The following is a 27,416-nucleotide window of genomic DNA, read 5'->3' on the forward strand; positions in this document are numbered from 1 at the left end:
CGGAAGCAAAAGGAACGAAATGGGGATAAACACCTGAATTTGTCCAATAGAATCAAAATCAAATCAAATCAAATTTGTCACATGTGCCGAATACAACAGGTGTGGACCTTACCGTGAAATGCTTACTTACAAGCCTTTAACCAACAATGCCGTTCAAGAAATAGAGTTAAGAAAATATTTGCTAAATAAAAAGTAAAAAATGAAATGAAAAGTAACACAAGATCACTTTTGGTATTTGGTATTTTATTAGGATTAACCTGTCTGGGCTAGGGGGCAGTATTTTCACGGCCGGAGGAAAAACGTACCCAATTTAAACAGGTTACTACTCTGGCCCAGAAACTAGAATATGCATATTATTAGTATAGAAATGTTGTTTTTGTTCCAAATAATCCATATTTATGTCCAAATACCTCCATTTTGTTTGTGCGTACAGATCACTTATCCAAAGGCATAACGCGCGAGCGCGGAACCAGAGACGAAAAGTCAAAATGTTCCAGTACCGTACTTAGAAGCATGTCAAACGATGTTTAAAATCAATCTTTATGGTATTTTTAATGTAAAATTGCGATAATATTCCAACCGGACAATAGCGTATTCATTCAAGGAGAAAAAGAAGCATATCCGCGCATATCCAATCCCTTTGTTGCCAGGAAGTCCACTCAGAAACTGAGCTCCTATTATCTGCCCAGTGACAGGAGAATGCTCAAACCACTTTCTGAAGGCTTTAGACAGCCAATGGAAGCCTTAGGAAGTGCAACGTAACCCCACGGATACTGTAGTTTCGAAAGGGACTAGAAAGAAGAACTACAATTCTCAGATCCTCCACTTCCTGGTTGACTTTTTCTCAGGTTTTTGCCTGCCATTTGAGTTCTGTTATACTCACAGACACCATTCAAACAGTTTTAGAAACTTCAGAGTGTTTTCTATCAAAATCTATAATATGCATATTCTACTTTCTGGGCCAGAGTAGTAACCTGTTTAAATTGGGTACGTTTTTCATCCGGCCGTGAAAATACTGCCCCCTAGCCCAGACAGGTTAAGGAGGTAAGCCCCGAACCCTGTTGGTACTCGGTTCTTCTCCTAACTCTGTGTGTGATCAGCAGTGCTCATATGTGTACATACCTTCTTGCAGTGGATAATGTGGACCCAAGTGACTCTCTCAGCTTTTCTAATGGCAAAGGCAGTGGTTTAACAGAACCTGGTATGGGGCTGCTTCCAGTTTTTTCTCCTCAGGGACTGGATCCACACACAGTCTTCTGGTTGGATTGAGTGAATCACCTTCTCCTGTAATTCACCTGTTGGACACAAAATCTTGGACATACGGGTTTGGTTAACAAACAGTCTTCTCATGTGTCTGTTAGTATATCTTCAACTTCTATGTCTACCTGTTCTGGTCTCTCTAACTCTGGTATTCTATTTGTTCTACCTGATTAGCTAAATGTAATTCATCATTTAAAGAGATAGATCCTAGTAAACCACTCTAGGGATAAAATTTTGACCTCATATTTTAGCTACCCTATTCGTGTCCACCAAGTAAGTTGGTAACGCTTCTACCCATTTGCTATACTTACCTATTATTGTTAATGCAATCATACAGGTGCTATCCCCCAAATCCGTGAATAAAGAGCACTGACCTTATGTTTTTGCAGCTGAGGTTTCAATGTTGGTCGGATCTCGTCACCGCTTCTGTCATATACCAATTCGCCACCGGCCTGTAAAGAACCCTCAGCAAGGGGCCAGGTCTTTAATCTACGGATATTTCATCCGCCCGTGCACGGTTTCGGTGTCTCCATGGAACGACAGGAGCAGGTATTGAGATACGGCTTTCGAAGGACCAAGCTGTCAAGGGAATTATTTTATCCCCATGATAATAATTAACAATCAATAAGCCTTGACTAATTCCCAAGGTTTGTAAGACAATGGGTTAATAATTAGGCAAAGACTCAGCATCTGCAAAAGGTTTGTACGGTTTATTCAGAGAACGTTCTGCCGAACATTACACAAAGAAGTTCATTTTATTCTCTCTCCCCGCTTACGCACATACCTCCACACAAACAGTATTCTACGCACACCCATACACCCGAACAGTAGATGAATAGTATCCCTCCCCGGACTTCCCACCACTGTTAATCACTATCCAGCGCTGCCTGTTCCTTTCCCCAGAGATTAGGGGAACCTTGAAGGCTACTCCCTGTTTCTTCACACGCACATGTCTACAGTTCCCTTAGGCCCACTAATCACACCCACACACACACATTTCTCTCCCTTCCGGGTCTCTACTAGACCTTATGGGACTTCCGTTCAGTACTTTAATTATTCATTACCCATGCTACATAACTACTAATTACTAATTGGTTACGTGACAGGGTTGGATTCTTTATTCATTTACCTTTATTATATAATTCTCTTATCAGTTACATTGGGTGAATGGAATATGAATGACAGTTTTCCAATATGCTGTTATAGAAATAAGGCCATGTTCATAAAAAATAAATTAATCCTCCCTCTTAAATGGCACTGACCGCCACTGGTCAAATTCCAACTAGAACTGGTCAAGTTTAATACATGTACAAAATAATCTGCTTTCCCTAAAAGCATGATGGTCATGACTTTCTTACATGAAACTCAAACAGGATGTACCAGTGACGAGAACCATTCAACGCTGGTCTGACCAATCGGAAGCCACGCTTCAAGATTGTTTTGATCACGCGGACTGGAATATGTTCCGTTCAGCCTCAGAGAACAACATTGACCTATACGCTGACTTGGTGAATGCATTTATTAAGATGTGCATTGGAGATGTGGTACCCACTGTGACTATTAAAACCTACCCTAACCAGAGACCATGGATGGATGGTGGCATTCGTGCAAAACTGAAAGCGCGATCCACCACATTTAACCATGGAAACAGGTCTGGAAATTTGACTGAATTTAAACAATGTAGTCATTCTCTCCGCAAGGCAATCAAACAATAAAAATGCAGGTACAGGGACAAGGTGGAGTGGGAATTCAATGGCCTAGACACAAGACGTATGTGGCAGGGTCGACAGGAAATTACGGACTACAAAAACAAAAACAGCCACGTCACGGACACCGACGTCACGCTTCCAGACAATCTAAACACCTTCTTTGCCCGCTTCAAGGATAATACAGTGCCACCGTCGCGGCTCACTAACAAAGACTGCATCCCTCCTCTCCTTCTCCGTGGCTGACGTGGCTGACTTACTTCTGCAATCATGAAGTAATTTGAGAGGCTACTCAAGGATCATATCAACGGCCACCCTAGACCCACTTCAGTTTTCATACCGCCCCAACAGGTTCACAGAAAATGCAATCGCCATCACACTGCCCTATCCCATCTGGAGGGCATTCGGAGTGTGGTGTCAGGAAAACAACCTCTCACTCAACGTCAACAAAACAAAGGAGATGATTGTGGTCTTCAGGAAACAGCAGAGGGAGCACCCCCCCTATCCACATTGAAGGGACAGCAGTGGAGAAGGTGGAAAGTTTTAAGTTCCTGGGCGTACACATCACGGACAAACTGAAATGGTCCACCCACACAGATAGTGTGGTGAAGAAGGCGCAACAGTGCCTCTTCAACCTCATGAGGCTGAAACAATTTGGCTTGTCACCCAAAACCCTGACAAACTTTTACAGACACACAATCGAGAGCATCCTGTCGGGCTGTATCACAGCCTGTATGGCAACTGCACCGCTCTCAACCGCAAGGCTCTCCAGAGGGTGGTGCGGTCTGCACAACGCATAACCGGGGGCAAACTACCTGCCCTCCATGACACCTACAGCACCCGATGTCACAGGAAGGCCAGAAAGATCATCAAGGACAACAACCAACCGAGCCACTGCCTGTTCACCCCGCTATCATCCAGAAGGCGAGGTCAGTACAGGTGCATCAAAGCTGGGACCGAGAGATTGAAAAACAGCTTCTTTCTCATGGCCATCAGACTGCTAAACAGCAATCACTAACTCAGAGAGGCTGCTGCCTACATTGAGACCCAATCACTGGACACTTTAATAAATGGATCACTAGTCACTTTAAACAATGCCACTTTAAACAATACCACTTTAATATTGTTTACATATCTTAGATTACTCATATCACATGTATATACTGTATTATAATACCATCTACTGCACCTTGCCTATGCCGCATTGCCATCGCTCATCAATATACTTATGTACATATTCTTATTCACCCCTTTAGATTTGTGTGTATTAGGTACTTGTTGGGGAATTGTTATATTTACTTGTTAGATATTACTGCACTGTTGGAACTAGAAGCACAAGCATTTCGCTACACTCGCATTAACATCTGCTAACCATGTGTATGTGACCAATAAAATTTGATTTGATTTGAAAGGGGAGGGTAAGTTGGCTACAGACAATCGACCTGAGATCGACTTAAGTCTGTCATGGTATTTTTTTGTCTTTATCTTAGCCCCTGCTGTCATATCAGCAAAAAAACAAAAAAATGTTTTTTTGTTATTGATACACACCTTTTATAGGGTTAGGATTCCCACACGGCCATATTTCCATGTTACAGTGCTTGTTTACAGAAAACAGACGGAAGACAGTGGAATACCTGTGTACGTGTTGTTACTGAAAAATACTGTCAGCTGCAACTGTTAACCGGTTAACCATGTTCAGTGCATTTTGCATTTGTGAAAATATTTTGATGTGATATGGAAGTATAGGGATTTGTTTTTATATTGAACAAAAATATAAACGCAATATGTAAAGTGTTGGTCCCATTATGTCTGTCTGTAATAAAGCCCTTTTGTGGGGAAAAACTCATTCTGATTGGCTGGGCATGGCTCCCCAGTGGGTAGACCTGGCTCCAAGTGGGTGGGCCAATGCCCTCCCAGGCCCTCCCATGGCTGTGCCCCTGCCCAGTCATGTGAAATCCGTAGATTAGGGCCTAATTTATTTATTCAAATTGACTGATTTCCTTTATGAACTGTAACTTAGTAAAATCTTTTCAATTGTTGCAATTTGTGTTCATATTTTAGTTCAGTTTTAGAACTGTACCTCAATTGACAATTGATTCACGTTTTGATCTCTTAGTCTCTGGACTAAGGAGTAACGTTGGGTTCCTTTAGTCCAATATTGGGCTAATTTTGTATTTCTAAAATATCCAATTTCAGTTTGTGACAAAACAAACAATTATAGTTTAGAGAGTCATTGTTCTATCTAAACAGCTGTGAAATATCTTTTCCATAACCAAAAATATTTTATTTCTTTTCAGCTGTTTGAAGCTGGTGAACAAAACCGAAAGTAAAAGTCTCAAAAACGAATCTTCAGAAAGGGAAGCATAGAAATACCGCACATAGAACATATATTAAGCTGCAGCTGGCCCAAAACAGAGCAGTACGCTTTGCTCTTTATTGTAATCAGAGGGCTGATATAAATACTATGCATGCCAGTTTCTCTTGGCTAAGAGTTGAGGAGAGACTGACTGCATCACTTCTTCTTTTTATAAGAAACATTAATGTGTTGAAAATCCCAAATTGTTTGTACACATAGCTCTGACACACAGACTTATCCCACCAGACATGCCACCAGGGGTCTTTTCACATTCCCCAAATCCAGAACAAATTCAAGAAAGTGTACAGTATTATATAGAGCCCTTATTGCATGGGAATTCCTTCCATCTCATATTGCTCAAATAAACAGCAACCCTGGTTTCAAAAAACAGATAAAGCAACACCTCACAGCACAACGCCTCTCCCCTATTTGACCTAGATAGTTTATGTGTATGCTTGATATGTAGGCTACGTGTGCCTTTCAAAATGTTTTTATGTAGTTCTGTCCTTGAGCTGTTCTTGTCTAATGATGTTCTGTATAATCTCATTCTGTATTATGTTTCATATTTTGTGTGGATCCCAGGAAGAGTAGCTGCTGCTTTTGCAACAGCTAATGGGGATCCTAATAAAATCCCCCCCCCCAAAAAAAAAAAATATATATATATATAGATCTACTGCTTCTTAGACTTGCCTTCAGTCAGAATGACAGATCTATAAGATATATAAGGTAGTTCTGTGTGAGTGAGACCAGTGGACTCAATAGGCTGAGTGAATGAGTAGCGGATGTCGTCAACCTTTTTTTCAAAGTGGTTGACAAATTCGTCAGCAGAGAGGGAGGAGGGAGAGGTGGAGGATTAAGGAGGGAGGAGAAGGTGGAAAATAGTTTCCTAGGGTTAGGCAGAAGCGCGAAAATGTAGAGTGATAGATAGTGGCTTTAGCAGCAGATACAGAGGAAGAGGAGGGAGTGAAAGGATGATAGTTCCTCCGTAAGTTTAGTTCTCCTCCATTTTGGCTCAGCTGCCCGCAGCCCTGTTCTGTAAGCTCGCAATGAGTCACTCAGCCACGGAGCAGGAAGGGAGGGCCGAGTTGGCCGGGAGGAAAGGGGACAGTGCGAGTCATAGGATGCGTAAAGGGAGGAGAGTAGGGTCGAAGAGGAAGAATCAGGAGACAGAAAGGAGAAGGATTTAGCAGAAGGGAGAGATGATAGGATAGAAGAGAAGAGAGTAGGAGAGTGAGAGCGAATATTGCGACGGCATTTGGGTAGGGGCTGAGTGGTTAGGGTTGGAGGAAAGGGAGACAGAAAAGGAAAGAAAGTAGTGATCAGAGACCTGGAGTGGGGTTGCAGTGAGATTAGTAGGCAAGCAGCCTCTAGTAAAGATGAGGTCAAGTGTATTGCCTGCCTTGTGAGTTGGAGGGGATTGGGAAAGGGTGAGGTCAAAAGAGGCAAGGAGGGGAAAGAGAGAGTTGGAAAGAAATTAATCTAAGGAAGAATTGAAGGCAGACTAGGAGTTATGAGTTTCCTAGATGAATGAAAAGTGCCGATCCATTCAGACCAGCCTTACTGATTTGAACAATTTTTTTCATGTGGAAATCTATAGCCTTGATCAACAAGCTAACTTAATAAAGGGCAACAAGGAAACAAAGGAGAAAGAAGACACAACAGGCTAAGTTGACTTCGCATGAGAAACTGTTTGTCAACTATGGCCAGTTTGGTGGCTATCAGGCTCACTCATTGAATTACCACAGAGCTCAGCTATTATTGAGAGTTCAGGCTTCTCATTGACTCAACCGCCTCTGCCTCTGTCTTTATCTTTCTGTCTCTCCACCTCTTTGCCTTCTCTCCCTCTCCCATTCTCTCCCAAGTGGAGGCAGAACGAGAGTTATAGCTGCCATAAAAGGGCAGATAATGCATTGTTAACTAATTTGGTGTGCTCTGAGCTGATATATCCCTTCACTCTAAATCTTTATGACTGTAATAAAAGCCCAATGCTAATGCTTGCCATGCACAATCAAGCTCAGATCATCAGAGAGAATGGTGAAGGTAGATTGAGTAGGAGTGGAAAGGAACTAGGGGAAAGTGCAAAGTGGGGTTCAAAGATACCAGGTAATCCAATAGGATCCACCATGGAATTGATAGAAAGAGAAGACAGGTATGGATGGCAGTTGAGCTGTTCCACCTTTAACTCGATCATGGATTCATGCATTGTCAAACTGGAATTTTAAATGGAATCATTCTAGTCGTTAACAGAGAGTGGAGGTGGATATGAAACAGAGCAGTCTGAGAGACTTTTCACATTTTTGTCACAGAAAGCACAGGTGGAACTCCAGTCTAGGTATCAAACTGAAAATGTAATTAAGAAAGATTGTGAATATGACAAAGAGAAAAAGAAGATTGTTATGAAGGAAGAGACTATACTACTGTATGTAGGTGTTAAAAAATAAAGACATTTCGCATGGATTTTTGTGTGCCAACTCTGTATGTGTAGGACTTCCCTCTAACTGTGACTTGTAAAACTGCATGGCTCTGTGTACATGGCTTGCTTATTGGTGCCCTACTGCCCTACAGTAGCATCTAACACTCCAATAGAGCCCTGCACAGGCATGAATTTTAAGCCTGAGCCCTACCCATGCCCGCGATGTTCCCAGACAGCTGGTCATTTCAGAATTGTAGATGTCCAAATATTTAACTTTTCTTAATTTGTTGTTGAGTTAAAAGCACTGTACACATTGTTCCTCCCTGAAAGTGTCCCATTGCTAAAAATATAAGTAGAAACACAGGATCAGGATTGGGGAATGCCTGCTTTTAATGACCACAACACGCTTTTAATGACCACAACACCTTTTTTTTGTCTTTACTATGTGAAAATGTGTCAGATGTGTTACTATGGCAACTGGGGGGGGTCTGCCCTCCTGAATAAACAGCCCATCTGTTTAGTAGCTCTGCAGGACGGAGGTAGAGGGAGAGAGAAACAGGAAATTATCTCGTAGCTAGCTGGGCTGGGCCCTCTCTGCGAGGGGCTGGACTGGGGCTGCCTGGCAGGAGGCCCTGACCTCCAGGCTCCACACACCTGCTGAGACTCACATCCAGGTGCTGCTGCCTCATCAGGCTCCCTCTGTTTGGGGCACTGTGGGGTGGGGTTGGGGGATGCTGGCTGGCTGGAGGGTTGGGAGAAGGAACATGTTGAGACGGAAGGGAAGGGGGAGACAGGCTTTGTCTCTGAGAAACCAGAAGAGTGCAATGTACAGTACAGGAGTGGAGGAAGGGGAGGAGAGGAACTTTCAGGAGTTTTAGCAATCCCCATTTTTATGCTGTTTTCAGTTTTACTGCTGACTGGGCTACTTCATGGCATTTTGATATACAGCATTTTTGCACAAATGTGCTCCCTGCTTGATAAAAGGGCTAATATCAAAATCAATCATACTTCATACAATCATACAATTATACTTGTATCATAATGTATCATGACACTAACAAAATTATTATTAAACAGTAACACAACAGCATTGGTCATTTGTCGACTGAATGTTGAAAGACGTGGAAACAATGTCCAATAATGAAAATGTTTAGAAACTCAAGTAGGAAAGTGCTGAAAAAGCCTTAAACTTCCGGTTGGCCCTTGCTTTTCAAAGAACACCCACCTATATTGAGTAGCCTACGATTTATGGTCTATGAGAACTGTCCTGTAATCCCACATTCCTCAGAACTTCTATCTAATTCACCCCAATGTTGGGCAGGCTTGACTGCAATTTTGTATTCTTTTTTAACATATTCAAAAGTGTACTTGTCTCGATTGTAGTTGTGAGTTTAAACAGTAAATCAACAGTGGGTTTGGAGTGAGCATGGCTTTCATATTACCACAGGGGGGCAACATTGAGCAGAGAATGAATTTCAAACTTTTATTTAACCTTTATTTAACTAGGCAAGTCAGTTAAGAACACATTCTTATTTACAATGACGCCCTACCAAAAGACAAAAGGCTCCTAACTGCTGCCAATGCATAATAAAGATAAATTATGTCACTATACTGTACTAATCCCTTTCAAGTTCACAACATTTCATGCCAAACCACACAGGTCTATTGGCAGGACAGTGTGTCATGACGCCTGCCCTGTGTCAAGAGTTGTTTATGTGCACAACTATCAAAAGAGAAGGCGGTGACTCCTTGAGCTGCCTTGCTGTAACCAGAAACTCACCTCACACATCTAATCATATTACCCGGGAATGCAAATCTTGTACTGTAACCGTACAGCAAGCTGGCTACCAGATGAAGAGAGTAGACACGTGTGTTTGTATGTGTGTGTTGTGTTTAGATGTGTATGGTGAACCGTATATGTGTATGTGCACCCTTATGTGCATACATATGTGTTTGTGCTCTCCTAACTGTATGTCTGTGTGTGTCCTGTGTGTGTGGTAGGTAAACACCTGTGTGTGTGGTAGGTAAACACCTGTGTGTGGTAGGTAAACACCTGTGCGGCCAGCATTTCATATTATTCTGTATGTAAATCCGAGACACTCAATTTACTATGATATGTTTTGTATGGTATGTATTAATGGATGTCCATCACCAATTGCATATGATATGTTGCGAATTACAATTCATATGTTACGAATTAGCAAAATGTACAATATGTTACGAATTTGAAAAATGTATGATATGTTACGAATTCTAGCTAGGTGGCTAACCTAGGGTTAAGTTTAGGAGTTAGGTTACAGGGTTAGGGGAAGGGTTAGCTAAAAGGATTAAGGTTAGGGGAAGGGTTAGCTAACATGCTAAGTAGTTGCAAAGTAGCTAAAAAGTACTCAACCTTTGGGTTGCTAGATGTTCATGTTATACGCCCACCCTGACCAACAACCCAAAAACCCTTTAGTTTTTGCCTTAAGTAACCATCTGTCTTATGTAACCATACCAACTGTAACATATCATACTCATTTGAGTGTCCTGGATTTAAGTTTACTATTGTAATGAACTGGGTTGGAGACATAGCGGAGTCAGGCGCAGGACACAGGTTTGAGTGAAAACAGGCTAGTTTACTCCAAAAAAAACAAGCAAAATCTCCAACAGGAAACAACAGTGTGAGGAGAAACACCTCCAACAACCACTGACAAAGAACAATCACAGACAAAACAGAAAGGTAAGCCAGAGGGTTAAATAAGGAACATAATAAGGGAATTGAAACCAGGTGTGTGTAATCAAGACAAAACAAAATGAAAAGGGAAACATGGATCGGTGGTGACTAGAAAGCCGGTGACGTCGACCGCCGAATGCCGCCCGAACAAGGAGAGGGGCCGACTTCGGCGGAAGTCGTGACAACTATGTTATGTCTAGTCTATGAGAGCAGGCTGGTGCAGAGGCAGAGAGGAATAAAGGAACGAGGCACATGTTTTTTTCCCCTCTCATCAATCTACACACAATACCCCATAATGACAAAGCAAAAACAGGTTTTTAGACATTTTTGCAAATTTATATAAAAAAAAGCGGATATTACATTTACGTAAGTATTCAGACCCTTTACTCAGTACTTTGTTGAAGCACCTTTGGCAGCGCTTACAGCCTAGAGTCTTTTTGGGTATGACGCTACAAGCCTGGCACACCTGTATTTTAGGAATTTGTCCCATTCGTCTCTGCAGATCACTGCCTCATTGCCTGCATCCATAATGGGTCTGCGGTCAAACGACCACCCCTCATCACTGTCAAACTCTTCCTAAAACACTTCAGCGAGCAGGCCTTTCTAATCGACCTGGCTCGGGTATCCTGGAAGGATGTTGACCTCATCCTGTCAGTAGAGGATACCTGGTTATTCTTAAAATGTGCCTTCCTCACCATCTTAAATAAGCATGCCCCATTCAAAAAAAATTGAACCAGGAACAGATATAGCCCTTGGTTCATTCCAGACCTGACTACCCTTGACCAGCACAAAAACATCCTGTGGCGTACTGCATTAGAATCGAATAGCCCCCGTGATATGCAACTTTTCAGGGAAGTTAGGAACCAATATACACAGGCAGTTAGGAAAACTAAGGCTAGGTTTTTCAAACAGAAATTTGCATACTGTAGCACAAACTCAAAAAAGTTCCGGGACACTGTAAACTCCATGGAGAATAAGAGCACCTCCTCCCAGCTGCCCACTGCACTGAGGCTAGGAAACACTGTCACCACTGATAAATCCACTATAATTGAGAATTTCAATAAGCATTTTTCTATGGCTGGCCATGCTTTCCACCTGGCTACCCCTATCCTGGTAAACTGCCCTGCACCCACCACAGCAACTCGCCCAAGCCTCCCCCATTTCTCCTTCACCCAAATCCAGATAGCTGATGTTCTGAAAGAGCTGCAAAATCTGGACCCATACAAATCAGCCGGGCTAGACGATCTGGAACCTCTCTTTCTAAAATTATCTGCCGAAAATGTTGCAACCCCTATTACTAGCCTGTTCAACCTCTATTTTGTATCGTCTGAGATTCCCAAAGATTGGAAGCTGCCGCGATCATCCCCCTCTTCAAAGGGGAAGCACTCTAGACCCAAACTGCTACAGACCTATATCTATCCTACCCTGCCTTTCTAAGGAAAGCCAAGCTAACAAACAGAATACCCCACCATTTCGAATCCCATCGTACCTTCTCCGCTATGCAATCTGGTTTCAGAGCTGGCCATGGGTGCACCTCAGCCACGCTCAAGGTCCTAAACAATATCATAACTGCCATCGATAAGAGACATTACTGTGCTGCCGTATTCATCGACTTGGCCAAGGCTTTCGACTCTGTCAATCACCACATTCTTATTGGCAGACTCAACAGCCTTGGTTTCTCAAATGATTGCCTCGCCTGGTTCACCAACTACTTCTCTGATAGAGTTCAGTGTGTCAAATCGGAGGGCCAGTTGTCCGGACCTCTGGCAGTCTCTATTGGGGTGCCACAGAGTTCAATTCTCGGGCAGACTCTCTTCTCATCAATGATGTTGCTCTTGCTGCTGGTGATTCTCTGATCCACCTCTACGCAGACGACATCATTCTGTATACTTCTGGCCCTTCTTTGGACACTGTGTTAACTAAACTCCAGACGAGCTTCAATGCCATACAACTCTCTTTCCGTGGCCTCCAACTGCTCTTAAATGCAAGTAAAACTAAATGCATGCTCTTCAACCGATTGCTGCCCGCACCTGCCCGCCCGTCCAGCATCACTACTCTGGACGGTTCTGACTTAGAACTACAAATACCTAGGTGTCTGGCTAGACTGTAAACTCTCCTTCCAGACTCACATTAAGCATATCCAATCCAAAATGAAATCTAGAATCGGATTCCTATTTCACAACAAAGTATCCTTCACTCATGCTGCCAAACATACCCTTGTAAAACTGACCATCCTACCGATCCTCGACTTCGGCGATGTCATTTACAAAATTGGATGCAGTCTATCACAGTGCCATCCATTTTGTCACCAAAGCCCCATATACTACCCACCACTGCGACCTGTACGTTCTCGTTGGCTGGACCTCGATTCATACTCATCGCCAAACCCACTGGCTCTAGGTCATCTACAAGTCTTTGCTCGGTAAAGCCCCGCTTTATCTCAGCTCACTGGTCACCATAGCAGCACCCACCCGTAGCACGTGCTCCAGCAGGTATATCTGGTCACCCCCAAAGGCTATTCCTCCTTTGGTTGCCTCTCCTTCCAGTTCTCTGCTGCCAATGACAGGAACGAACTTCAAAAGATCACTGAGGCTGGAGACTCATATCTCCCTCACTAGTTTTAAGCACCAGCTGTCAGAGCAGCTCACAGATCACTGCACCTGTACATAGCCCATCTGTAAATAGCCCATCCAACTACCTCATCCCCATACTGTATTTATTTCGCTTGCTCCTTTGCACCCCAGTATCTCTACTTGCACATTCATCTTCTGCACATCTATCATTCCAGTGTTTAATTGATATATTGTAATTACTTTGCCACCATGGCCTATTTATTGCATTACCTCCCTTATCTTACCTCATTTGCACACGCTGTATATACACTTTTTTATTGTATTATTGACTGTATGTTTGTTTATTCCATGTGTAACTCTGTGTTGTTGTATGTGTCGAACTGCTTTGCTTTATCTTGGCCAGGTCGCAGTTGTAAATGAGAACTAGTTCTCAACTAGCCTACCTGGTTAAATAAAGGTGAAATAAAAAATAATAAAGAAAATATCCTCTAAATCTCTGTCAGATTGGTTTGGGAGCATCGCTGCACAGATATTTTCAGGTCCCTCCAGAGATATTCGATGGGGTTCAAGTCCGGACTCTGGCTGGGCCACTCAAGGACATAGAGAGACTTGTCCCAAAGACACTCCTGCGTTGTCTTGGCTGTGTGCTTAGGGTCGTTGTCCTGTTGGAAGGTGAACCTTTGCCCCTGTCTGAGGTCCTGAGCACTCTGGAGCAGGTTTTCATCAAGGATCTCACTGTACTTTGCTCCGTTCATCTTTCCCTCGATCCTGACTAATCTCCCAGTCCCTGCCACTGAAAAACATCCCCACAGCATGATACTGCCACCACCATGGGATATGAGGTAACAACAGGCCTATGTTAAAAGTGTTAAAAGTGGGATATGAGTAAAAAACTACAGTGTTAAGTGTTAAGCCTGTGTTAAAATATACTTAAAATAATTGATTGTGTTAAATTGAGTTTGGGAAATAAAGATGCAGGTACACCTTTAAAAAGGTAGTATTAATATTTAATTCAGTAAAGAAATGTTGAGGCGGCTTAACTTACCCAGTCGCGTGGCAGTAGCCTCCCGTTATGGTCTCGGACACCGTATTGAAGGAAGTAGAGAAAAGAAGAGGGAAAAGAGGAGTGGGACAAAATTCCACAATCAACAGCCTGCTTTACTCTATGCGAAGGAGATGTGTCGTGCTGCATGAGGCAAATGGTGGTCACACAAGATACTGACTGGTTTTCTGATCCACGCCCCTACCCAATAATGACAAACTGAAAACCGTTTTTTAGACATTTTTGCTAATGTATTAAAAATTAAAAACAGTTATCTTATTTATATACAGTAAGTATTCAGACCCTTTGCTACGAGACTCGAAATTGACCTCTGGTGCATCCTGTTTCCACTGATGATCCTTAATGTTTCTACAACTTCATTGGAGTCCACCTGTGGTAAAATCTATTGATTGGACATGATTTGGAAAGGCACACACCTGTCTATATAAGGTCCTACAGTTGATAGTGCATGTCAGAGCAAAAACCAAGCCATGAGGTATAAGGAATTGTCCGTACAGCTCCGAGACCGGATTGTATCAAGGCACCGATCTGGGAAAGGGTACCCAAACTTTCCTGCAGCATTGAATGTCCCCAAGAACACAGTGGCCTCCATCATTTTTAAACGGAAGAAGTTTGGAACCACCAAGACTCTCCTAAAGCTGGCTGCCCGACCAAACTGAGCAATGGGGGAAGAAGCGCCTTGGTTAGGGAGGGGACCAAGAACCCGATGGTCACTCTGACAGAGCTCCAGAGTTCCTCTGCAGCACTCCACCAATCAGGCCTTTATTGTAGAGTGGCCAGACGGAAGCCACTCCTCAGTAAAAGGCACATGACAGCCCGCTTGGAGTTTGCCAAAATTCACCTAAAGGACTCTCAGACCATGAGAAACAGGACTCTCTGTTCTGATGCAACCAAGATTGAACTCTTTGGCCTGAATGCCAAGCGTCATGTCTGGAGGAAACCTGGCACCATCCCTACTGTGAAGCATGCTGGTGGCAGCATCATGCTGTGGGGATGTTTTTCAGAGGCAGGGACTGGGAGACTAGTCAGGATTGAGTGGAAAGATGAACAGAGCAAAGTAAAGAGATATCCTTGATAAAAACCTGCTCCAAAGCCTGCCCCCTTTATTATGTGCTGAGATAAGAGCAGTGTACCGTCTAGCCAAACTCCCAAGTACTTGTATGAGGTGACTACCTCAAGCTAGTAGTAATCACACCTGTGGGGAGAGGGGCATTCTTCTTACCAAACCACATGAACTTTGTTTTGGAGGTGTGAAGAACAAGGTTAAGGGCAAGAAAGCAGAAAGCTTTGTTGTAAAGCGTTTAACACAAAATCCGTGGAGGGGCCAGCTGAGTATAAGACTGTATCATCTGCATATAAATGGATGAGAGAGCTTCCTACTGTCTGAGCTATGCTGTTGATGTAAATTGAGAAGAGCGTGGGGCCTAGGATCGAGAATTGGGGTACATTCTTGGTGACAGGCAGTGGCTGAGACAGCAGATGTTCTGACTTTATACACTGCACTCTTTGAGAGAGGTAGTTAGCAAACCAGGCCAAAGACCCCTTAGAGACACCAATACTCCTTAGCCGGCCCACAAGAATGTGTCACGCCCTGGCCATAGAGAAGTTTTTTGTTCTCTATTTTGGTTAGGCCAGGGTGTGACTAGGGTGGGCATTCTATGTCATTTTTTCTATGGTTTGTATTTCTTTGTTTTGGCCGGGTATGGTTCTCAATCAGGGACAGCTGTATATCGTTGTCTCTGATTGGGAGTCATACTTAGGCAGCCTGTTTTCCTTTGGGTTTTGTGGGTGGTTAATTTCTGTTTAGTGTTGCTAACCGGACAGAACTGTTTGGCTGTCGGTTTTTGTTTCTTTGTTTATGTGTTCTCAGTACAATATATACATGATGAGCACTCAACACACTGCGCCTTGGTCTACTCCCTGCAACGGCCATTACAGAACCACCCACCAAAAGAAGACCAAGCAGCGTGGATTGGAGCACCGGGGAGAAGGATGGACATGGAAGTCGGAACGTCGATTCTGGGAGGACAAGTTAAGGGAGCTACAGGAGCCTGAGAGGCAGCCCCCAAAATGTTTTTTGGGGGGGCACACGGGGAGTTGGGGAAAGTCAGGTTGGAGACCTGAGCCAACTCCCCGTGCTTATTATGGAGAGCGACGGATCAAGCAAGCACCCTGTTATGCTGAGTTACGCACTGTGTCAGTAGTGCGCAGCTATAGCCCGGTGCGGTCGATACGGGCTCCTCAGCGTTGCCGTGCTAGAGTTGGCACTCAGCCAGGGAGAAGTGCGCCGGCGCAGCACATCTGGCCACCAGTGCGTCTCCTAGGTCCAACCTACCCTGCGCCTGCTCTACGCACGGCAGCCATCATTCCCCAGCACAGCCCAGTTCGCCCTGTGCCAGCGCGCCGCCCGTGCCGGGCTACAGTGACAACTCAGCCAGGATGGGTTGTGCAGGCCGTGTGCTCCAGACCTCCAGTGCGTCTCCAGGACCCGGTCTATCCTGTGCCTGCTCCCAGAGCCAGGCCTCCTGCATGTCTCCCCAGTCTGGTGAGTCCTGTGCCTGCTCCTAGAGCCAGGCCTCCTGCATGTCTCTCCAGCCTGGTGAATCCTGTGCCTGCTCCCAGAGCCAGGCCTCCTGCATGTCTCCCCAGTCTGGTGAGTCCTGTGCCTGCTCCCAGAGCCAGGCCTCCCGCATGTCTCCCCAGCCTGGTGCGTCCTGTGCCAGAGTCGCCCGCCTGTCCGAAGCTGCCAGAGTCGCCCGCCTGTCCGGAGCTGCCAGAGTCGCCCGCCAGTCCGGAGCTGCCAGAGTCGCCCGCCAGTCCGGAGCTGCCAGAGTCGCCCGCCAGTCCGGAGCTGCCAGAGTCGCCCTCCAGTCCGGAGCTGCCGGAGTCACCCTCCAGTCCGGAGCTGCCGGAGTTGCCCGCCTGTCCGGGGCCCGCTGCGAGGGTCCCCAGTCCGGGGTCGGCGGCGAGGGTCCCCACTCCAGAGGCACACCAGGCTGGCTCCCTTAACTTGACTCAGTCCCGTCTGCAGGGAGAAACTTTGTACTGCGGCAGTGGAAAAAGAGGGAGGAGCATTCGGGGTGGGAGATGAGGAAATGTTGGACGTGCAAGGAGGCATGGCTGAGTCAAATAGGAATCCTGACTTAATGAAGTGGTGATTAAAGAGCTCAGCCATGTGCTTCTTGTCAGTAACAACCACATCATCAACTTTAAGGGACATGGGCAGCTGTGAGGAGGAGGGTTTATTCTTCAGGTCTTTAACTGTTTTTCAGAACTTCTTGGGGTTAGACCCACAGAGAGAGAACTGCTCCTTAAAGTAACTAACATTGGCCTTCCGGATAACCTGAGTGCAGTTATTTCTCATTTGCTGAACGACAGCCAGTCAGCCTGAGTATGCGTGTGCCGAGCTCTTCACCAAATGCAATTCTTGAGGTGGAGTAACTCTGCAAGATCACGTTCGAACCAGGGGCTGAACCTGTTTTTAATTATAATTTTCTTTATGGGGGCATGTTTGTTAACAATACCACAGAAAATATCAAAAAAGAAGGTCCAAGCATCTTGGACAGAGGGGATCAAGCTAATTCTATACCAATTTACAGAGCCCAGGTCATGAAGGAAGGCTTGCTCATTAAAGTTTTTTACCAAGCGTCTATGACAAATCAGGACAGGTCGTTTCACCGAGCAGCCATTACGCACACAGGCTGTAAAATAGTGATCACTAAGGTGATCAGAAAACACCAGACTGATACCTATCAGGATTATTTGTTTCAGGGAGTCCCATTGCTTTAGGACCTGGTTAGGTGGTTTAAGCATGTCCCAGTTTAGGTCACCTAGCAGGACAAATTCAGACTTAGTGTAAGGGGCCAGGAGAGATCTTAGGGCAGGTAGGGTACAGGCCGGTGCTGATGGAGGATGATAACACCCAGCAACAGTCAACAAAGAGCTATTTGAAAGTTTAATGCTTAAAACCAGCAAATCAAATTGTTTGAGGACGGACTCCCGCACCTTTGGAAGATCTGTCTTGCCGAAAAAGGCTATAACCAGAAAGGTTAACATCAGTATTCAAAACACTATTCCTTAGCCAAGTCTCAGTAATGAACAACACAACTGGATTGGAGCTGTGAACCTACACTTTCAATTGATCCATTTTAGGTAATAAGCTTCTAATGTTAACGTGCAGAAAACCCAGGCTTTTACGAGAGCAGAACACAGTGAAGCAGATATCAGAGCACAAGTCAGAATTGGGGCTAGCAACAGTAGATGGGCCAGGGTGTACATGCACATTTCCAGATATCATCAACAGTAATACAATCAATGCATGGGAGAGGACAGGGAGAGCTCTGCAGTGTTGATTTTTGACTTTTGAATGTGCATTAGATGGCAACAAGATCATACTGTACAGCAATTTCATCAGGTAACATGAATACAAAGCCGGCGAGAGGTGGTTAGAGTAGAATGGTAGGCCAAGAGTCTGTGTAACCAATAGAGAGTCAGAGTCCCGAGTGTGGGGACAAACAGTCTGTCCCACGGTTGGCTAAACAAGAAACTTCATAGTCAACAAAGCATGCAAGAGTCATGAGGCAAATAGCAAAATGCACAAGAAAAAAAATATAACAACTTGGGGCTAGCCATTGTAAGTTCAGAGTCACTCTGTAGTGGAGCGGGTCGAGAGTTTCAAATTCCTTGGTGTCCACATCACCAACAAACTATCATGGTCCAAACACACCAATAAAGAGGGCACGACAACGCCTTTTCCCCCTCAGGAGACTGAAAATATTTGGCATGGGTCCCCAGATCCTCAAAAAGTTCTACAGCTGCACCATCGAGAGCATCCTGACTGGTTGCATCCCCGCCTGGTATGGCAACTGCTGCGCATCTAACCGTAAGGCGCTACAGAGGGTATTGTGTACAGCTCAGTACATCACCGGGGCCAAGCTTCCTGCCATCCAGGACCTTAATAATTTAGAAGGCACCAAAAATTGTCAAAGACTCCAGCCACCCAAGTAGACGGTTCTCTCGGCTACCGCACGGCAAACGACATCGGAGTGCCAAGTCTAGGTCCAAAAGGCTCCTTAACAGCTTCTACCCCCAAGCCATAAGACTGCTGAACAATTAATCAAATGGCCACCCAGATTATTTACATTGACCCCCCAACCCTTTGTTTTTACACTGCTGCTACTCGCTGTTTATTGTCTATGCATAGTCACTTTACACCTACCTACATGTACAAATTATCTCGACTAACCTGTAACCCCGCACATTGACTCGATACCCCCTGTATATAGCCTCGTTATTGTTATTTTGTTTTACTTTAGTTTATTTTGTAAGTATTTTCTTGACTCTATTTCTTGAACTGCATTGTTGATTAAGGGCTTGTAACTAAGCATTTCAGAGTAAGGTCTACACCTGTTGTATTCGGCAGGTGACAGATAAAGTTTGATTTGAGTATGTTAGTACATAATGAGAATAATTGAAGAGCAAACATTTACCACCAAGGGGAGACATTGAACTATTATCTGTGTCCATTAGTACCACTATAACAGACCTTCCAGGTACGAACGCCAACAGATAGAGAAACAGTCCCAAGCATCTAATATATAGAAATGAATATTCAACTTAATTATTTTCTTCATCACAATACAGTATTCTAAAAACATATTTAAATTGTTTGAATCCCTATACAGAATGTTCACAGATAGATATAAAAAACAATGTGACATTTCTGATGGTGCTGGAATCCCTCCCACCACGCATCTGGTTTTCAGCACTCTTCACAGTAATGGTGCACTTACTAATTCTAGCCTTCTGAACTGTCAATGAGAAATGTGGAAACTCAAAGGAAACGCAGAATTAGGGGTGTAGTTGGAGGATGGAGGAGAGAGAGGAAGAGGAGAGAGTGAGGAAGGTAACTCTTTTCCCACTATACAACTATTCATGCACGCAAACATACGCAATCATACACACACACACACACACACACACACACACACACACACACACACACACACACACACACACACACACACACACACGAGGAGTTTAGTGACAGGGGAACAGTGGAACCTGCAATTACATAACAATGTGTTTCTCTTCTGAGTTTCCATCACTCATATACAGTTGAAGTCGGAAGTTTACATACACCTTAGCCAATCTCAGTTTTTCACAATTCCTGACATGTAAACCTAGTAAAAATCCCTGTTTTAGGCCAGTTATGATCACCACTTTATTTCTGGAATGTGAAATGTCAGAATAATAGTAGAGAGAATGATTTATTTCAGTTTTTATTTCTTTCATCACATTCCCAGTGGGTCAGAAGTTTACATACACTCAGTATTTGGTAGCATTGCCTTTCAATTGTTTAACTTGGGTCAAACATTTCAGGTAGCCTTCCACAAGCTTCCCACAATAAGTTGGGTGAATTTTGGCCCATTGCTCCTGACAGAGCTGGTGTAACTGAGTCAGGTTTGTAGGCCTCCTTGCTCGCACATACTTTTTCAGTTCTGCCCACAAATGTTCTATGGGATTGAGGTCAGGGCTTTGTGATGGCCACTCCAATACCTTGATTTTGTTGTCCTTAAGCCATTTTTCCACAACTTTGGAAGTATGCTTGGGGTCATTGTCCATTTGGAAGACCCATAAGCCATTTGCGACCAATATATCCACATAATTTTCCTACCTCATGATGCTATCGATTTTGTGAAGTGCACCAGTCCCTCCTGCAGCAAAGCACCCCCACAACATGATGCTGCCACCCCCGTGCTTCACAGTTGGGATGGGGTTCTTCGGCTTGCAAGCCTCCCCCTTTTTCCTCCAAACATAATGATGGTCATTATGGCCAAAAAGTTGTATTTGTGTTTCATCAGACCAGAGGACATTTCTCCAAAAGTACGATCTTTGTCCCCATGTGCAGTTGCAAACCGTAGTCTAGCTTTTTTATTACGGTTTAGGAGCAGTGGCTTCTTCCTTGCTGAGCAGCCTTTCAGGTTATGTCGATATAGGATCGTTTTACTGTGGATATAGATACTTTTGCACCTGTTTCCTCCAGCATCTTCACAAGGTCCTTTGCTGTTGTTCTGGGATTGATTTGCACTTTTCGCACCAAAGTACATTCATCTCTAGGAGACAAATCGCGTCTCCTTTCTGAGCGAAATGACGGCTGCGTGGTCCCATGGTGTTTATCCTTGCGTACTATTGTTTGTACAGATGAACGTGGTACCTTCAGGTGTTTGGAAATTGCTCCCAAGGATGAACCAGACTTGTGATCTACAATTATTTTCTAAGGTCTTGGCTGATTTCTTTTGATTTTCCCATGATGTCAAGCAAAGAGGCACTGAGTTTGAAGGTAGGCCTTGAAATACATCCACAGGTACACGTCCAATTGACTCAAATGATGTCAATTACCCTATCAGAAGCTTCTAAAGCCATGACATCATTTTCTGGAACGTTCCAAGCTGTTTAAAGGCACAGTCAACTTAGTGCATGTAAACTTCTGACCCACTGGAATTGTGATACAGTGAATTATAAGTGAAATAATCTGTCTGTAAACAATTGTTGGAAAAATTACTTGTGTCATGCACAAAGTAGATGTCCTAACCGACTTGCCAAAACTTTAGTTTGTTAACAAGATATTTGTGGAGTGGTTGAAAAACTAATTTTAATGACTCCAACCTAAGTGTATGTACACTTCCGACTTCAACTGTACATGCACATTGTTCAACCTCACACATGCACAAGCACCACACAAATTAACTATTCAATCAACACTCAAATGCACGAACACTTACATCATGTTCAAACAAATGTTTCAATACTCTCAGATAGTTCACTTGTGACATAACTGATGTGCATTTCTATAAAAATACCAGCAATTCCATTGAGGTCCCTGATAGTTTCCATTTACTAAGTGCAATGAATCATATAGTGATGATCCTGACAGTCAAAATGACTTGATTATAATCATTAGAAGCTGCCATCATGTCAGGTAGCTGTTGGCCTTGAGGTATGTACTGACTCATACTGTAGCCTACATACCTGCATGTTAGCAGTCATTATGGCCAGGAAAACTCTGGGCCCTAGTTATAGGCTCTTATAAGGACCTAGAGTATTTCCTGGTCAGGTCTTACAAGGGCCTAGCGTTTTTCCAGATCAGGTCTAATGGACCAAGTGTGTGTTCTAGTCATGTCACATTGTATATCCTTAATCATTTCTGATTTGAAAGAGTCTGTTCTCCTTGTGCATGAGGTCACAAGCAGATCCACTCCACTGTCTTTGTCCGCTCATTGACTCTCCTATCTACATAACTGGTCAATTTGTACACAATTTGCATTGAAGTAGCCTACTCTTTGTTTTCCCCATCCACATCAATAGCCATTTGTGGTTATTTGTGGCAATTTCTAGAATTATGCAGAACATGCAATATTACATCTCCACCACTTGATGGTGCTTGCAGTGTTCTGATGACAAAGGGTTCTTTACTGACTACTGTGGTTTGGATATTTTGGGCTGTTGTTATTTTGATGGGAAAAATATGAGGAGAGGAGGAGGATGGAGAAGGAAATGGCTTTGCCCCATGGAGAGCTAAATGAGGCCCGGCTTACTGCTCCATTTAGGACCAAACACAGTGGGAAGAGAGATGAAACCTGTCTTGAAGACGCTCTGGCTGACATGACTGCCTGGGAATATGAACGCATCATAACAACATGCTGTTATACTGAAATTAATGCAGAGAGATTAAGAGGTCTAATTAAGCAATATGGCACGAGGGGGTGTGGTATATGGCCAATATACCACGGCTAAGGGCTGTTCTTATGCACGACACAACGCGCTGTGCCTGGATACATTGGCCACATTGGCCATATACCACAAACCCTCAAGTTGCCTTATTGCTATTATAAACTGGTTACCAAAGATCAGAGAAGTAAAAAGAAATGTTTTGTCATACCCGTGGTATACGGTCTGATATACCATGGCTGTCAGAACATCAGCATTCAGGGCTGGAACCACCCAGTTTATAATAATGGATTGAGGTCATGCAGTGCTGTTCGCTAGGTGTCAAGGTACTTTACAGTAACTGCATATTTACATTTTTTTTCATCTACGTCATTTAGCAGACGCTCTTATCCTTTTACAGCGATTACAGCCTCGAGTCTTCTTGGGTATGACGCTACAAGCTTGGCACACCTGTACAGTCCTATTCTTTAACTGAGCTGGAGACGTGAATCCAACATAGCAATTATGAATTTGCAGACAAATTGGAATTAAAGGCAGACTAAATCAGTGGCACAGATGGAACTATCCAAGCAGAAGATAAGTCGCTTTAGATAAAAGCGTCTGCTAAATGGCATATATTATTGTTATTATTACTACATCTCCTTAAAATGTTGATATTTGGTTGCATTGACAATTCAATATCACTAAATATCATTACATTTGAAATCAACCAGAGCTTGAAACCCTAGGCCTATTGTATCGTCTTTTTTTACACTGAGCAAAAATATAAATGCAACATGCAACAATTTTAAACATTTTACTGGGTTACAGTTCATAGAAGGAAATCAGTAAATTAAAATAAATTCATCAGGCCCTCATCTCTGGACTTCATATGACTGGGCAGGGGCTCAGCCATGGGTAGACCTGGGAGGGCATTGGCCCACCCACTTTTTAATTTATTTTATTTTATTTAACCTTCATTTAACTAGGCAAGTCAGTTAAGAACAAATGATTATTTACTTGGGAGCCAGGTCCACCCACTGGGGAGCCAGCCAATCAGAATGCATTTTTTCCCAACAAAATGGCTTTATTACAGACAGACATACAACAGCTCTGTTGGACATTCTTGCAGTCAGCATGCCAATTGCACACTCCCTCAAAACTTGAGACATCTGTGGCATTGTGTTGTGTGACAAAACTGCACATTTTAGAGTGGCCTTTCATTGTCCCCACCACAAGGTGCACCTATGTAATGCTCATGCTGTTTAATCATCTTGTTAATATGCCACACCTGTCAGGTGGATGGATTATCTTGGCAAAGGAGAAATGCTCATTAAACTTCTTATGGATGGGTGGCAGTATTGAGTAGCTTGGATGACTGACGTGCCCAGAGTAAACTGCCTGCTACTCACGCCCAGAAGCTAAGATATGCATATTATTAGTATATTTAGATAGAAAACACTCTGAAGTTTCTAAAACTGTTTGAATGATGTCTGTGAGTATAACAGAACTCATATGGCAGGCAAAAACCTGAGAAAAAAATCCAACCTGGGAGTGGTTTGTAATTTTTCAAGTAATTGCCTATCCAAACTACAGTGTCTGTGGGGTAATTTTGCACTTCCTAAGGCTCCACTAGATGTCAACAGTCTTTAGAACCTTGTTTGAGGCTTCTACTGTGAAGTGGGGGAGAATATGAGCTCAATGAGTGAGAGGACTGCCAGCAGGGCATGAGCCTCAGCCATGCGCACTCACGTGAGAGGTAGCTCAGTTCCATTGCATTTCTGAAGGCAAAGGATTTCTCCGGTTGAAACTTTATTGCAGATTTATGATAAAAACATCCTAAAGACTAATTCTATACATCGTTTGACATGTTTCTACGAACTGTAATGGAATTTTTAGAGTTTTCGTCTGACCTGCGCGTCGTGAATTTAGATTTGTGAACTGGAGGCGCGAACAAAAAGGAGGTATTTGGACATAAAGGATGGACTTTATCGAACAAAACAAACATTTATTGTGGAACTGGGATTTCTGGGAGTGCATTCTGATGAAGATCATCAAAGGTAAGTGAATATTTATAATGCTATTTCTGACTATTGTTGACTCCAACATGGCGGATATATTGTATGGCATGTTTTTGTGAGTGCTTTTTCGGGTAAAGCTTTTTTGAAATCTGACACAGCGGTTGCATTAAGGAGAAGTTTATCTAAAGTTCCATGCATAACACTTGTATTTTCATCAACATTTATGATGAGTATTTCTGTAAATTGATGTGGCTCTCTGCAAAATCACCAGGTGTTTTGGAGGCAAAACATTACTGAACATAACGCGCCAATGTAAACAGAGATTTTTGGATATAAATATGAACTTTATCAAACAAAACATATATGTATTGTGTAACATGAAGTCCTATGAGTGTCATCTGATGAAGATCATCAAAGGTTAGTGATTAATTTGATCTCTATTTCTGCTTTTTGTGACTCCTCTCTTTGGCTGGAAAATGGCTGTGTTTTTTTGTGTATAGGCGCTGACCTAACATAATCATATGGTATGCTTTCGCCGTAAAGCCTTTTTGAAATCAGACACTGTGGCTGGATTAACAAGAAGTAAAGCTTTAAAATGGTGTATAATACTTGTATGTTTGAGGAATTTTAATTATGAGATTTTTGTTGTTTTGAATTTGGCGCCCTGCACTTTCACTGGCTGTTGTCATATCGATCCCGCTAACGGGATTCCAGCCATAAGAAGTTTTAACAGGGATGTAAACAAATTTGTGCATCAAATTTCAGAGAAAAAGTTTTTTGTGCGTATGGAAAATTTCTGGGAATTTTTATTTCAGGCTCCTGAAAAATGGGACCGTCATTTTACATGTTACATTTATATTTTTCTTCAGTAATAGTTGAATTATGGGTTGAATTCAAACAATTACTGATGACTTTGCAAATTATATATAGGCCTAAATGGCATCGTTGAGGATTGATAAAGTATGGCCACATTTCATTTGCTCTGTTCAACCTACCCTTGGAATGACTTCGATAGCAACAGTGAATCTATTTATTTTTTAGGTGAAGATCTCTGAACAATCATTCTCACGATACCACATTGGTAATAGCCCGCCACAGTGGATGCGTCCTAATACTCATAAAACCTAGTGGTCAAACACGGAACACCTGGCTCAGTGAAAAGAAAAAGAAGGATGACTGAAGCGTATGATCACAGGTTTATGTTCTGTGGAATTCATGACATTTTTGGATAGGTTTATGCTCTTTGTTCTTTGCATCCATAGAGCCAGTTATTTTTTATTTTAGCCAACCCTCCAATCAGTAATTGGGAGAACAATAATTTTTAATTGCTGAAGCTGTAACAGTGTGTGTGTGTGTGTGTGTGTGTGTGTGTGTGTGTGTGTGTGTGTGTGTGTGTGTGTGTGTGTGTGTGTGTGTGTGTGTGTGTGTGTGTGTGTGTGTGTGTGCGTGCGTGCGTGTGTGTGTGTTTGCGTATGTTTGCGTGCATGAATGGTTGTATAATGGGAAAAGAGTTACCTAACTAACTCTTCCTCATCCTCTCCTCTCCCTCCTCTCCCATATTTTTTGTGTTTCAGTCCCTACATGCCTATAACTCAATACACTGTTTCTATATTTAGGAACACATTTTAAAAAAATATTAATTATTAATCGCGATTAACTACAGATTTGAATGCAATTAATCATGATTTTTTTAAAAATGTATGACAGCCCTAGTTATATTACATACAAGTGTTGTTCAAAGCAGCCAGCTAAAGTCATGTATTTAACCTTTATCATGGGCACAGTAGGAATTTGTATCTGTGATGTACAAATTATTTCGTACCCCTTGTGTCTTGCTGAAGGCCCAGGTGCTTGGACCAAACATTGTTGAAAACAAGTGAACAATGAATACAGATCATACACAAACAATAGGTTATATTACATTCAAGTTTTGCTCAAAGCAGCCAACTAAAGTAATGTAGTCAACGTAAGTTACATTTTAGTGCATCTCCTAACAGTTTCATTCAGTAGTACAACACCATTCACATTGCATTTTATCATGGGCACAGTGGGAATTTATAAGTCTTCCCCCCAGAGTGAGAGAGAGAGAGTATATCACTTCCAGCAGATTGCCTTGCTGAGGGTGGTGTTGATCATGCACTGCTTCTCGTGGGGTGAGCCTGATGTTCTGCATGTCACGCCTCATGTCTAAAACATGGGGAAAAGGGGACATAAAGTCAAAATGTCTATGCATATACAAATTCATTGTTTTACTCAATATGGTATCATATGTGATGAGTTACTGTCCTGTCTGTCCACAGGCTTGATCTGCTGTAGTTTCGGATCACACTGGCACAGGATGTCCATGAACCGGATGGTCTGAGGGATGCACTCCTATTGGACTGGAAAACAATGAGACATTTGGTCAGTGGTGGGTCTTTTTCAATGCCGTATCAACATCTTTATCTGGACAGAAAATGCATTGTTTATCATAACACAAACCCACATTGGACAATGTGACAAGTGGTCCCTCAACACCCAATCCTCATGCCTCATTGTTTGTTCTTGTTTCCCAGTCAAAAGTCTGGATCTTCCTCTTCTGCCATGGTGGATGAGCTACCTT

At 43.1% G+C, this 27,416-nt stretch overlaps 1 pseudogene; it reads right to left on the reverse strand.

The window, feature by feature from the left end:
• The window catches only part of LOC115149797 (heterogeneous nuclear ribonucleoprotein A1-like 2), a 42,201-nt pseudogene extending 15,041 nt beyond the window's left edge, over positions 1–27,160 (reverse strand).
• Positions 27,161–27,416: the final 256 nt, after the last annotated feature.

Source organism: Salmo trutta, chromosome 16 (assembly GCF_901001165.1).
Source record: "Salmo trutta chromosome 16, fSalTru1.1, whole genome shotgun sequence".
Taxonomy (NCBI): domain Eukaryota; kingdom Metazoa; phylum Chordata; class Actinopteri; order Salmoniformes; family Salmonidae; genus Salmo; species Salmo trutta.